Consider the following 14068-nt stretch of genomic DNA (forward strand, 5'->3'; position numbering starts at 1 on the left):
CCCCCATCCTTACTCAGAGTAAGCCCACTGAAATTAATGAACCTAAGCTAGTCACGTCTATTAACTTCAGTGGGCCTACTCTGAGTAGGACCAGCACTGGATACCACCCTCGGTAGTTTTAATTTTTGTTCCTCTAAGGTACCGCATCAAATAACCTTTTATCTTTGTGCTGGTATGCTCATATTTGGTGAGTGTGTCTTCTAGAACTGACCACAGTGGAGGCTGGTCTGTTGTGGCTAATGGGGGGCAGCCCCATCAGCCAGCCTGCTTCTGCCTTCCTTCTTACTTACAACCAGTCCAGGGGGGGGGCACCTCCCTCCTCCGTGTTACCTCTTATAGAACCTAGTAGGGAGAAGGGTGGCAACCAGTGGCAGCTGGTGCATCACTGTCAGTGGGCCACTCCCGGTTTTCCTCTGAACTTTCAAGGGGCAAAGCCTGGAGCAGATTCCCCTGCCCCATTGACAGGGAGCCACCGGTGGGGACAAGTCTAATGATCATTGGCTCTGCCTGTCAATAGATCTCAGAGTGGTTTAACAGTCAGTCCCTCTTCCCAGAGAACTCTGGAAGCTGCGGCTCTCTCTCTATGTGACCCTTGAGAGGAGAGGAGAGAGAGAGAGAGAGAGAGATCCCCAGTTCTGGTTTTGGAGCAAGGAGTGGAAAGTTGTAGCAAAAAGGAGAAGAGTAAGGATGAAAAATGAAAATATAAGGCTGGGGTGGTGGTGGAGAGACAAGGAAAATCTCAGAACAACTAGCATAATGTTACTGTATGAAAGGTCTGTCAGTATTTCCATTGCAAACTCTTGTTTCCAAAGGTTTATAATTTGTCCATAAAAAATCTCTCCAAGAGGCTGCTGAAAACTTGGCAAAGGAGGTCCCGCTCAATAGATTTTTGTCTTTTTCTTCAGTCCATTGCCTCCACCCCCTCATTTCACCTCTCAGATTTGCTTTCCCTCTGCTTTTTCTTTCTGCCTTTCTTTTTTGCTTGCAATAAAAAATAAAATAAAATAATTTGCTCAGACTCATTCTTGCAGGGACTCTAAAGGGACACAGAAGAGTTGGCCCAAAGGATGAGTGGATGAGCCTATTTCTGCTGCATGTAACACGTGCATGTACTTAACATCCCATCTTGAGTTTCTGCAGATTTTTAAAAAATGCATCAACATTTGTACTTAAATTGTACACATTTTATATGTATTTTGTATGCAGTTCTCCCCCTAAAAATACACATTTGCTTATGCTTTTCAATGCATTTTCCCCTAGAATATACATGCTTATATACAGGCATACCCCACTTAAAGTCGCTTCACTTAAAGTCACCTCGCTATAAAGTACATGCTCCATACTCCCCCATACCCCACTTTAACGTATGCTCTTCGCAGAGCCTGGAAAAGTTATTTTTTTGAACTACAACTCCCATCAACCCCAGCCAGCATGGCCAATGGACTGGGCTGATGGGAGTTGTAGTTCAAAAAAAGTAACTTTCCCAAGCTCTGGCTCTTTGCAATAACGGACACTTAATGGCATGACGCCGCTGCCATCTAGTGGCGATTGCAGTACAGTACATGCATAGATAATTGCATCACTTTAAGTACATTTTCACTTTACATACATGCTCCGGTCCCATTGCGTATGTTAAAGCGGGGTATGCCTGTATTACGTTTCCATAAAATACATATTTTTGTGAGTATTTTTCTGAACTGAAACTGCACCACAAAATTCAGAGAAGGGCGTAATCTGATGGCTGCATTCTTATCTGTGGATAAGTCTGAGACCCGCAAATCAGATCTGTCCGCTGGAAAATGCAGACCAAACAGATTTCTCCTCTATCCCTAGTTGGTACTAACTGCACAAGAAAAATGGTTCTTAGGAGAAGGGCCATAGCCCAGTGGTTAGAGCATCTGCTTTGCATGTAGAAGATCCCAGGTTCAATCTCTGGCAACTCCAAGTAAGGGCTGGCAGAGACTCTCTATGTCTGAAATCCTGGAGAGCCACTGCCAGTCAGTGTAGACAATACTGAACTAGATAGACCTATGGTCTGATTCAATATAAGGCAGCTTCCTATGTTCTTAAACTAGACGGGTGATGACATTTCCTAAATCCGCAGCTATTTATATTAAGACGTACCTCTTTACTCTGGCCTTTGGCACCCGAGATAAATATTTTTGGACACACTTTATTTTTTTTGTCATTATATGTTGTTTTAAATTATTGTTATTTATTTATTTATAACATTTACATTCAGCTTGATTGTAAAAAAATCCTCTAAGTGGTTTACAAAGACATCAAAATTATAATTAAAACAGTTAAAAACAAGGATTTAAAACAGTTTTAAAACAAAATAGCAATAGACAATTTTTAAAAAAAACACATCAGTATCTATGTGTCTGGATGGGCTTGCCTAAACAAAAAAAGTTTTAACCAGATGACAACAAGGATATAAGAAAGGAAGCTTGCCTGATGTTAATAAGAAGGAAGTTCCAAAGGGTAGATGCTGCCACATTAAAATAATTATTTCTTACAAGTGCAGTTTGAATATTATGCAGTAGTGTCTGTTCTGCAGATCGAAGTGCTCGAGTGGACACATATGGGGTAAGACAGTCCTGCAAGTAAACTGGTCCCAAGTTGTTAAGGACTTTATATACCAATAGTAATACCTTGAACTTGGCCTGGCAGCAAATTGGCAACTAGTGCAATTTTTAAGGTTGTATTTAAAATTGTTGTAACCCACCTGGAACATCATCATCACATTCATATTCATAAGTATATATGAACAGAGGTGAACTCATGATAGACTTTTCTAAATATTTTTTACGATTTATCTTCTACTTAGTAAGAAATAACATAAAATAACTCCAAGCATTCCAAGAGCAGATAAGATCTTCATCACTCTTGATTACTCTCCTTGCGGCGTGGGACAAATGGACCTTGCTGGATGAAAGGGAGAGTGTGCTTGTTTACAGTTCCATCTAATGGTTGCCCCAAAGGGCTCTTCAGTGTGCACAACTCCATGGACTAATAACTCATTGTGTCACTTACGTAGCAATCCTTCTTCCAAGTGTACCCAGAGCAATATACAGCATGAGGGGCCATCTGACTGCACCCTCAAAACAAGCGACTGGTAGGAAAACATACACTGGGCTTCCACATTTTTGCCACTGTCCTTCAGGAAGCGTGACAAGAGACCTACCTTGATCCCAACTCTGAAACTGCAGAAGTGGGACAGAATGACCACAGTAGTTGTACAGCAATCCCTGCCTCTTCCCAACTCTGAAAGATGAGGTGGAAGCAGTGGCTTCATGTGAGTGGGGCAGTGGAATCCGCTCTGAGTTTTATTCTGAACTTTCAAGGAGCTGTCCAAGGTGCTTCTTGAAAGTTTGGACTAAAACCTGGAGGGGATTCTACTGCCCCACTCACATGGAACCACCATACACTATTGGGTGGAAGACTGGTGGTTGTTGGGTCACCACAATGTTTGGCTTGACTACCAAAGCCAGCTAGGAAAGCCAGCTTTATGGATGACTTTGAATTTTCCCAATCCCACACTGCATTGGCTCTTACCTCCAGGACTTCTTGGCAGATAGGAAAAAGATGAGGTTGAAAAAAACCAACCAACCAGGATAACCTTATGCAAACTGTTGAAACCTCCACTCAGCCCTGGTATCTCTCCACTAAAACCCACTGTACATCAAACAGCCTCAATAACAAATCACATTCTAGGATTTGTTTATATAAAATAGAAACCCTATATTTAATATTGGTCTAAGGACCTTGATGAAAACAGTAAAAATGACATACACTCCTAGCTTCTCTGGGGGTGGAACTGCACAAAAATGGAGTTATAGGAGAGGGAAAAGCCCATGTCTTTCCAATATGAAGAAAGTACACACCAGTTATCAAGAACAGTTCCTGTTTTCCAGTAACCAACTCTGGTAAGGCACTAACTGCATGGTTCCCCTTCGGGGAGAGAAGTTTAAGCTTTCTTTTACTTCAGTGTGAGTTGTTGGAGTGGCTTCCAGGGCCAACTTTCTCTCTGGAGTCTCTAGAACATAAATGAGTGATTATGACAGAAGGATGGAAGCATCTCATTTTTAGCAATGCACACATGCAAATGTATGTCCATAAGAAGCTGCCTTATTCAGAGTCAGGCCATCAGTCCCTTTAGTTCAGTATTGTTGACACTGACTGACAGCAGCTCTCCAGAGTTTCAGAGAGGACCACATGCCAAGCTCTTCTTGGAGATGCCAGAAACTAAATCTGTTTGCAATGCAGGTGATTCACCACTGAACAACAGTATCTTCAGACATTGATTCAGATTTTACCAACAGCTTCTTTCATAGTAGATGAAAAGGAGAAATAGAATTGTACGGGTCAACTGCATATTGGTGAGAATGCACCCCAAATCCCCAGATGACCCCTCTCACTGATTGTGGGTATTAAAAGAGCATAGGAGACAAGATTGAACCCTGAGTGACACCATGCACCAACGGAAAAGGCATAAAACTGCTGTCTCCCAACATCACCTTCTGAAACTGATCCCGGAGGTAGGGCTGGAACTATCATTAAGTTGATCCCTTCACTGGGCTGTCCAAAAGGAAACTATGGATGATGGTATTGAACAGCACTGAGAGGTCCAGCAGAACCAACAGAACCAGGAAGCATGTGCCTATTTTCCTCTGAACTGTTGGAGGATGTAGGGGAGTAGGCTATCAGCTCCCCTAGTTTCTATCCCACCCCAAGAAATCAAGGAAAGGCCAACATGGGAGAGAGAGAGAGAGAGAGAGAGAGAGAGAGAGAGAGAGAGAGCAACGGCACTGAAAAATAAATAAATAAGGAGCAGTATTTAGGAATAAAGACTGAGGAAATCACATGGAGTGAAAAAAATCAAGTTGCAAAAAGCCGAACTGAAGGGAGACTCTCCCTCCCTCTTGCTCTCTTTTGGGTTTTGATGTTTTTAATAGATGCAAAGCATGGCTGATGCCTGAAGATTTGGTACCCATTTTGTTATTCTAATAACCAGATAGGAAAAGCAACATCAAAACTCCTGATCCATCGCTACGGACCCCAGGCAGCTTCAGGGAGACAAGCAAAGACATATCACCTCAGTTCCCTCCCCATCACTTAAAATGAATAGATATGCATTAGTGGAAGTTTTGGAAGCAAAGCTGTTTATCTGGACAGCCTCCTGTATCATCCAGGAACGGAGAGTTCTATGTAATTTTTTTTTCACAACAAGGAAAGTCGGTGAAGCTTTAAACTCCCACCACAAAAAGGGGCACTTAAAGGACTTCATTTCCTAGAGGTCCAGGGATGTGTTTGATATGTAGATGTAGATTTATATCAGTTAAGACAAGCTAACTACTGTCACTGCTAAGGAGGAAAGACGCACAGGGATTAATGGGTGACATTCAATGTTAATTAGGGCTTTGTATGTATTCTGCAAAGAAAGCCCTAATTTGGAATCAAGAAAACCTGAAAATTGAGGCCTAAATAATTATACATATGGGGGATGCCTGGTCATTTTCATATTTCATTCACCCTCCAATTTTTCAAGTCATAGCACAGGGTTGTCGGCTACCACTGTTTGCAGGCCAAGAACACCCTAGAACAGAGATAGGCAACTGGATCCACGTGCAGAGCTTTGCAAGTTCCAAGAATTGGCTGATTTTTTTTTTTTTGTGAGCCGCCTTGAGGGCCTTTTAGCCAAAAGGCAGCATAGAAATAGAATAAATTAATCAATAAGTATGACATTTTAGTGAAATTAAATGGGGGCATTTCACACAAGAATTTTTAGGGTTCTTACAAACCTCCAGCCTTTCTGAAAAATGTCTTGACAAAATCTCCCTCCCTGTACGCTGTGATGTCTGGTTCTTTGCATATTTGTTCTTTTTTTCTAAAACAATTCTGCTACAGCAGGGTGTGCTTCATAAGCAGTAGTTTTTAATTTTTATTTGCTTTTTAATTCATGTATTTACTGGTGAGCAGGCAGGCTAGTAAGAATTTTCCTAAGCTAGCGACTTGCGTAAATGCATTTGCAAGGCTGTATCCACTCCCTGTTTGTTTGTTTCCAGTTTGAACCACTTTTGCCTCAGTCCAAATGTCAGGACTTGTACACGAGAGAGAGGCTTTCACGTGCAAGCCATTTGAATGAAAAATGGGCACCTAATAACAATTCCTTTAAAAATGCCCTGCAATGTTGCAACCTTCTCCAGCAAACATGGGTCAAGTACACAATGCAATTACAAACAGAGGAATATGAAAATACCCAAATTATACCCACTTCATTCTGGTCATCAAAGCCTGCTACAGGGGTAGGGGGTGGAGGGAGAGGGTCTAAGAAATGCTTCAGCTGACGATTTGCAGAAATGAGACCCTTGTTTGCGATTGTGGCACTCTATTCTGTTGCTGTCCAAACACTGTACAAAACAGAGAGTGTGTGTGGCTCACCTCAGGGTCAATTCTTTCTCCCTCTTTTTATGCCTTTCCTTTCCTTGGTTTTATTGGAGGAGATTGGTTTTCGTCATTTTGTCTGTGTTTGCTGTAACTTGATTTTTTTAGAAGCATTTTTATGTATTCTGTGAATATATATTTTTTTGCAAATTTATTTTATAAAGAAAAGCAGGTTATCTTGGGACCAGATGATGTCAGGGAACAACTTGTCTTTGTCCAGCCACTGTGATCCTTGGTAGAGACACTCTTAATAGTGCCTTACACTCCCCAGATTCATCTTATGCCAACTAAGACCAGGGCCTTTAGCACAGTGGCACCTGCCCTTTGGAATGTAGCCCCAATTATTATCTGGCACCCAGAGTATTGGCATTTAGGTGCCTGCTTAAAAGCTATATGTTCACCCACGGTTTCCCTATGTTGATATATTAAGATGAGCTACCCAATTGTGGTGTGCTTTGTAGATGTTTGACGAATGCTATTTTATTGTTGCTTTTCTGTTGTTCACTGTGTATATATACACACACAGCACACACACTTTTGCAAATCAAATAACTAAAAATATGCCTTTTAAAATAACTCCATCCTTTTTATTGTTGTTGTTGCACACATTTGTAGTTGTTATGTGCCTTCAAGTCGATTACGACTTATGGCGACCCTACGAATCAGCGACATCCAATAGCATCTGTCATGAACCACCCTCTTCAGATCTTGTAAGTTCAGGTCTGTGGCTTCCTTGATGGAATCAGTTGCACACTTAATGTGGCCAAAATATACATTTGAAATTTGAGCCCACCCTATCCAAAACAGGCTGAACTTGGGCAGAGCAATCCAGCTCAGGGAAAGCCGACATCAGTGGTGCTGGCTCAAGAGGAGCTAGCAGAAAGTTCTGCTGCATCCAGTTTGCTGTTCAGAAGCCTCTGGGATGGTTGAATGCAAAAACCTGCTCTTCCAAATACCCCTACCAAGGAGTAAGCCCTCTCCATTGATGTCTATTGTATTTATTTTCTTGGACCGACCTTTTCCCCAGAGTAACTTTTGTCTGAACTGAGACCTGTATGAGCACTCTGAACACCAGATGGATGTGGCCTAATCCCCTCACCTCAGCTCCTCCCCTGACATGCCCTGACATGCCCCCATAACACCACTTTTTGGGACTTACGCCAGCTTACTTCTGCTTCACTTATGTTGGTCTCGGCTGGGCCAGGTGAGCCCCAGCTAGGTCGGACTGAGGAACTTACACTAGTGTAGCCTGGCTGAGCTGGGACCCAGCTGGCTCAGCTGGAGATCTGCCACATCCAACTGGCATCAGCCTGGCATAAATGTGAGTTGTATTGTGCCCCTAGTCTTTGATGGTTCTACAAACCAGGCTGACCTCTATCTAGCGTGGATAATTTGTTTGCCCCTATCCAGTCTATCACTGATCTCAGTTACCAATTCAGAACCACAGCATTTTTCTTGGGTTGAGAGGCAAAGGGGAGATAGAGTTGGGTGTCATCAGCAAACAGATGACATTGCAGTCTACATTCTCTCCCAGTGGTTTCATGTAGATGTTAAACGGCATGGAAGACCATGTGGGACTTCTCCGAATTCTGCAGGATAGTTCTCCAGTCAAGTAAAGCAAGGCAAAAATGCATATACAAGGGTGAAATGTGCATCATCAGAAACGCAAAATGCATTATATTAGAGAAAACGTGCTTACAACAATGTGTGTAAGGCAAAATTACCCACAGAAATTGGTATATTAGGAGAAATGTGCACTAAAATGCTGACAAACTTTGGTGTGTTTTTTCACAAACTAATGAGGACATTGAATTGTCAAGGATTATCAATACTTTGGCACAGTCATTAACCAAAATGGAGACAATAGTCAAGAAATTAGAAGAAGGCTAGGACTGGGGAGGGCAGCTGTGAGAGAACTAGAAAAGGTCCTCAAATGGAAAGATGAATCACTGAACAACAAAGTCAGGATCATTCAGACCATGGTATTCCCGATCTCTATGTATGGATGTGAAAGTTGGACAGTGAAAAAAGCGGATAAGAGAAAAATCAACTCATTTGAAATGTGGTGTTGGAGGAGAGCTTTGCACATACCATGGACTGCGAAAAAGACAAATATTTGGGTGTTAGAACATATTAAACCAGAAATATCATTAGAAGCTAAAATGATGAAACTGAGGTTATTATACTTTGGACACATCATGAGAAGACATGAATCACTAGAAAAGACTATAATGCTGGGGGGGAAAAGAAGGGAGTAGAAAAAGAGGAAGGCCAAACAAGAGATGGATTGATTCCATAAAGGAAGCCACAGACCTGAACTTACAAGATCTGAACAGGGTGGTTCACGACAGATGCTCTTGGAGGTTGCTGATTCATAGGGTCGCCATAAGTCGTAGTCGACTTGGAGGCACATAACAACAACAACAAATGTGGGAAAGTGGAGATCCAAAAATGACAGATTCACTCATCCCTAGTGAATATTTTGATGGGGGGGGGGTGCAGGGGTGTGTTTGCTTATCTTAGGAACTCTTTTATTTTATTTAAATATTTTAGAAAAGCCCCATGCACACTCTCAACAGTGCAGGTCTCTTTATGCAGAAGATCCCATCCTGGCAGGTAACTTTGTGTGGCCATGTAATGTTTCCAGGAAGCCCTGCAGAGATTGGAAAGGAGACCTTGGCCAACTGCTGAACCTAAGCACAATCCCCTCCTGCCCCTTCCATCAACATTTCTTATTTTAGATAAAGTTCTAACATCACCTCGCCACTTGTCCTTTTTGGAAGCAACTTCACTTCACTTCCCACCTCCTTCAAATGGTAGAAATAAAGACCATTCAGTGGTTTCATAGAATAGTAGAGTTGGAAGGGGCCTATAAGGCCATCGAGTCCAACCCCCTGCTCAATGCACAGCTCTACTTTTATCCAACAAAGGACTGGTTATAACCAAGACACCATCTACCTACAAGGTTTAGCTTCCAACGTATGAGAGGTACAGGGATTGTGAAAGACCTGCAACTTATTGATTAGAATTTTGTGTTCCTTGTCAGTTCACCGACAATCCCAAGTGCTTCTCTCTTCTCTCCCTCCTCCAACTTAATTTTATTATTATTTCCTCCCTTTCATTCCATAAGTGCTTGGATTTTTTTTTTAATATGAGAGCCTTTCATTTCTATAAAATTGCAGCTAGTTTCATTTAGTTTTATGGATTTAATGTATTTAGATGTTCCGAGAGAAGCTCAGAGCTGGCGGTATTATCCAGACATTTGCTGCTTAGTGCCTCCTCCAATGACAAGACTTATCTGATTCAGAGCATTTCATACTGGTGGAAAAATTAATTCTCCATTCTTTTGTCTTTGGGCTTCAAGATTTAATTTGTTGAGGGGATTCTTCCAAGAGACATTTGTTTCCTTTTGCCTTCCCTCTGCAGGCATCGTAATGGGTTTGCTTCCTTCCTCAAAGTTTCAATCAGTTTCTATCCAGATAGAGAACTTTTTAATGTGTGTTCATGTTCTCTGTCTTTCTCTCTCCCTCACATCCTCTGCCAGGCTGAAATACATATGAAATAACTCAGGAATGTCAACTTGGCCAGCTTCAGTTCTTGTTTTGCATAGTTGGTAAAGCCAAGAGTTAAAGTCCACCTCTGAACTACAGGTTCTTGTACCAAGGTTCAAGGTTCTTGGACTAGTGTACAAAACCCTGAACAACTTAGGCCCATGATATGTTCAGGCCCAGGAGCCTGCTTTACCCTATATGTACCAGGTCAATCACTGAGATCATCTGGAGGAGCACCATTTATGGTCCCCTATGGATCAGAAGCGCAACGTGTCAATGAAGCGTCATGCCTTCAGCCTAGTGGGCCCAACTCTGTGAAACTTCCTCCTAGTAGAAACCCTGCCAAGCTTCGGATGTCAAGGCAAAGCAGTTTTATTTCAAGAGACAATTGCACCATGAACGCTGCTCTTAATGTTCTTATTTTCTGATGTTTTAATCTCTGTTTTAAATGTCGAACATTGTATGTTTTATTTATTTATTTTCTTTGTAAGCTGCTTTGAAACACATCTGAAAAGTGGGCTATAAATTCTTTAAAAAGCGAAATAATAATATAAATAATTCAAGGAGGCAAACATCACTAACCCTCTCCATGCCTTCCCCATGGAACTCAAGGAATCCTTGGTTTTGGGATATATGCTGACTAGGGATTGAGGACCTGTCAGGTTTGGTTCTCTCACTTCCTCATTTCTCCAGTCTTAAATTCAGTTTTGCAGCAATTTGCATTTTTTTTAAAAAAAAGCATGACAATTCTTCAGCATTTTAGTGCAAATTTTTCCTAGTAAACACTTTTGTATGAAGTTTTAACGTACTAAAAAGATTTTGTCAAGCAATTTTCCTAATATGATGCATTTTTGTATATTATTTTTATGAATACATTCATTTCTATGTACACTTCCCCCGATATATGCGTTTGTGTAAACCTTGTTTGGTTGGAGAACTGCGTCACAAAATTGAGTGCCAAAACAAAACCATTGCAATACTACTAGCCATGATGGCTATGCTGTGCCTCCAGTGTGGGAGGCAGGATGCTTCTGAATACCAGTTGCTGGGAACCACAGGAGAGGAGAGTGCTCTTGCACTCGGGTCCTGCTTGCAGGTTTCCCATGGGCATCTGGCTGGCCATTGTGAGAACAGGATGCTGGACTAGATCAGCTTGATCCAGCAGGCTCTTCTTACGTTCTTATAGCCAGTAGCATAGTGGCAAATTCAGAAGTGCAGGGTTTCCCTTCATGATAACCTCAGCCACCACCACCACCACCACCCCTTTTTTTTTGCTGCTGGGTTGAGAATGAGATCCTTGTTATGGCTTCTCCCACAACAACAGATATCCCTAGGAGCCAATAAGCATGAAAAGGGAAAGTGTTAGCTATTGAAAAGAGTCTGACTCACCTCCTTTCACTCTGATTGGCTCCAGTTAGCAGGAAAGGACAAGGAAGCATGTTAGAAGGCTCATCTCAGTGGCTATCACTCTCTGCTTTCATGCTGATTGGCTTCTAGGATGCTGGAGCCATAGGGACCCTGCTGGGATCCTGTTCCCAAAAAAGTAAAGGGTCTAAGACCCTCTAAGACCCCAGATGACTACACCCCTGTTCAGGACTCTGCCACATCTGTGTTGATTGATTGATTGATTGATTAACAATTCCTTTTCAAATCACTTTTTCAACAGGGCATTTTGCTGTGCAGTTTTAATCTTAACCCCTTTCCTGTCAGGTAGGCAGCAATTATAACATGCTTATAATAGTGGAAACAGAGTACAAACAGCGTACAAACTGATGCTATGTTAGGGAACATGGCTTGCTCTGAATTCACCTTGTGACATCCTCCTGGGGTCAACTCTGATTTGTGTTACACTATAACGCTGCCTACATCATCTCAAATTAGATGCAAATTCAACACAGCCCTTTTTTTTAGAATATAACTTTGAACTTAGAGTCCTGGGTGTTTAGTTCCTGCTCAGCATCAAAATGCATTGCAGGACCACTCTGTGACTTAGCTTTGTCTCAGTCTAACCTACTGTGCACGGGTTAAATGGGTAAACACATGGACCCAAGAACTTAGAAGGAGGAAACTCAATGTAGTAAATAAAATATTTTTTTACTCCCCCCCTCCATTATTACTCAGAAAGGGGTGTTTGCCTTTGACTGTGTAGATCATGAAAAACTATGGAATGCTTTAAAAGAAATGAGGGTGCCACACCATCTGATTGTCCTGATGCGCAACGTATACTCTGGACAAGACGCTACTGTAAGGACAGAATATGGAGAAACCGATTGGTTTCGCAACAGAAAGGGTATGAGACAGGGGTGTATTTTATCACCCTAATTGTTTATTTTATTTATTTATTTATTTAATTTAATTTATATACCGCCCTAAGCCCAAGGGCTCTCTGGGCGGTGTACATAAAATAAAGCAATCAGGAATATATAAATACAATAAAACAATAGAATCAAACCAACAAAGGTAAACAAAAATAATCAAACAGTAGCAAAATACAACAATACATATAATAATACGCATTAAAATGCCTGGGAGTATAAAAAGGTTTTCACCTGGCGCCGAAAAGATAGCAGCGTCGGCGCCAGGCGCACCTCATCGGAGAGACCATTCCACAGTTCGGGAGCCACAACCGAAAAGGCCCTATTTCTAGTCACCACCCTCCGAGCTTCTCGATGGGATGGTACTCGGAGGAGGGCCTTAGATGTTGAGCGCAGTGTACGGGTAGTTTCATATTGGGAGAGGCGCTCCACCAGGTATTGCGGTCCCATGCCATGTAAGGCTTTATAGGTCAAAACCAGCACTTTGAATTTAGCCCGGAAACAAATAGGAAGTCAGTGCAGACGAGCCAGAACGGGTGTAATATGAGCGGACCTTCTTGTCCGCATCAACAATCTGGCCGCTGCATTCTGGACTAACTGTAGTTTCCGAACTGTCTTCAAGGGCAGCCCAACGTAGAGCGCATTGCAGTAGTCCAATCTAGAAGTTACCACAGCATGAACGACTGAAGCGAGGTCGTCACTGTCCAGATAGGGACGTAACTGGGCTACCAATCGGAGATGGTAGAAAGCATTCCTTGCCACTGAGGCTACCTGAGCCTCAAGAGACAAGGAAGAGTCGATAAGAACTCCCAAGCTACGAACCTGTTCTTTCAAGGGGAGTGTAACCCCGTCCAGAACAGGGTGAACATCCACCATCTGGGCAGAGAAGGCACTCACTAACAGCGTCTCGGTCTTGTCTGGATTAAGCTTCAGTCTGTTAGCTCCCATCCAATCCATTATCGCGGCCAGGCAACGGTTTAGTACGTTAACAGCCTCACCTGAGGAAGATGAAAAGGAGAAATAGAGCTGCGTGTCATCAGCGTACTGGTGACAACGCACTCCAAAACTCCTGATGACTGCACCCAGCGGCTTCATATAGATGTTGAAAAGCATGGGGGACAGTACCGATCCCTGTGGGACTCCACAATGGAGAGTCCAGGGTATCAAGCAGTGTTCCCCAAGCACTACCTTCTGTTGACGACCCACCAAGTAGGAGCAGAGCCACTGCCAAGCATTACCCCCAACTCCCAACTCCGTGAGCCTTCCCAGAAGGATACCATGGTCGATGGTATCAAAAGCAGCTGAGAGATCAAGGAGAATCAAAAGGGTCACACTCCCCCTGTCCCTCTCCCGACAAAGGTCATCATACAGTGCGACCAAGGCTGTTTCGGTACCAAACCCAGGCCTAAAACCGGATTGAAACAGATCAAGATAATCAGTGTCATCCAAGAGCCCCTGGAGCAGGTCGGCCACCACCCACTCCAGAACCTTGCCCAGGAACGGAACATTCGCCACAGGTCTATAGTTGTTCAAGTTATCTGGGTCCAAGGAGGGTTTCTTCAGGAGTGGTCTCACTACCGCCGCTTTTAGGCAGTCAGGGACCACTCCCTCTCGCAAAGAGGCATTGATTACCTCCTTGGCCCAGTCGGCGGTTCCGGTCCTACCAGCTTTCACCAGCCAAGAGGGGCAAGGATCCAGCACAGATGTGGTCGCCCGCACCAGTCCAAGGATCTTGTCAACATCCTCAAGCTGCAC

At 42.9% G+C, this 14068-nt stretch overlaps 1 protein-coding gene and 1 long non-coding RNA gene across 50 annotated transcripts in view; both read right to left on the reverse strand.

Moving 5' to 3' along the window:
* The window catches only part of CELF4 (CUGBP Elav-like family member 4), a 1013450-nt gene that overhangs the window by 789364 nt on the left and 210018 nt on the right, over positions 1-14068 (reverse strand). The gene's annotated exons all lie outside the window — the stretch shown is intronic.
* The window catches only part of LOC133375608 (uncharacterized), a 34622-nt gene that overhangs the window by 16284 nt on the left and 4270 nt on the right, over positions 1-14068 (reverse strand). The window contains exon 1 of one of the 3 annotated variants that reach the window (XR_009760257.1): positions 3888-4023. The exons of the other annotated variants lie outside the window; for them this stretch is intronic. This is a non-coding gene — a long non-coding RNA (uncharacterized LOC133375608). Of the gene's footprint in view, positions 1-3887; positions 4024-14068 lie in introns of those variants that run through there. 3 annotated transcript variants of the gene reach the window in all.

Source organism: Rhineura floridana, chromosome 1 (assembly GCF_030035675.1).
Source record: "Rhineura floridana isolate rRhiFlo1 chromosome 1, rRhiFlo1.hap2, whole genome shotgun sequence".
NCBI classification, from domain to species: domain Eukaryota; kingdom Metazoa; phylum Chordata; class Lepidosauria; order Squamata; family Rhineuridae; genus Rhineura; species Rhineura floridana.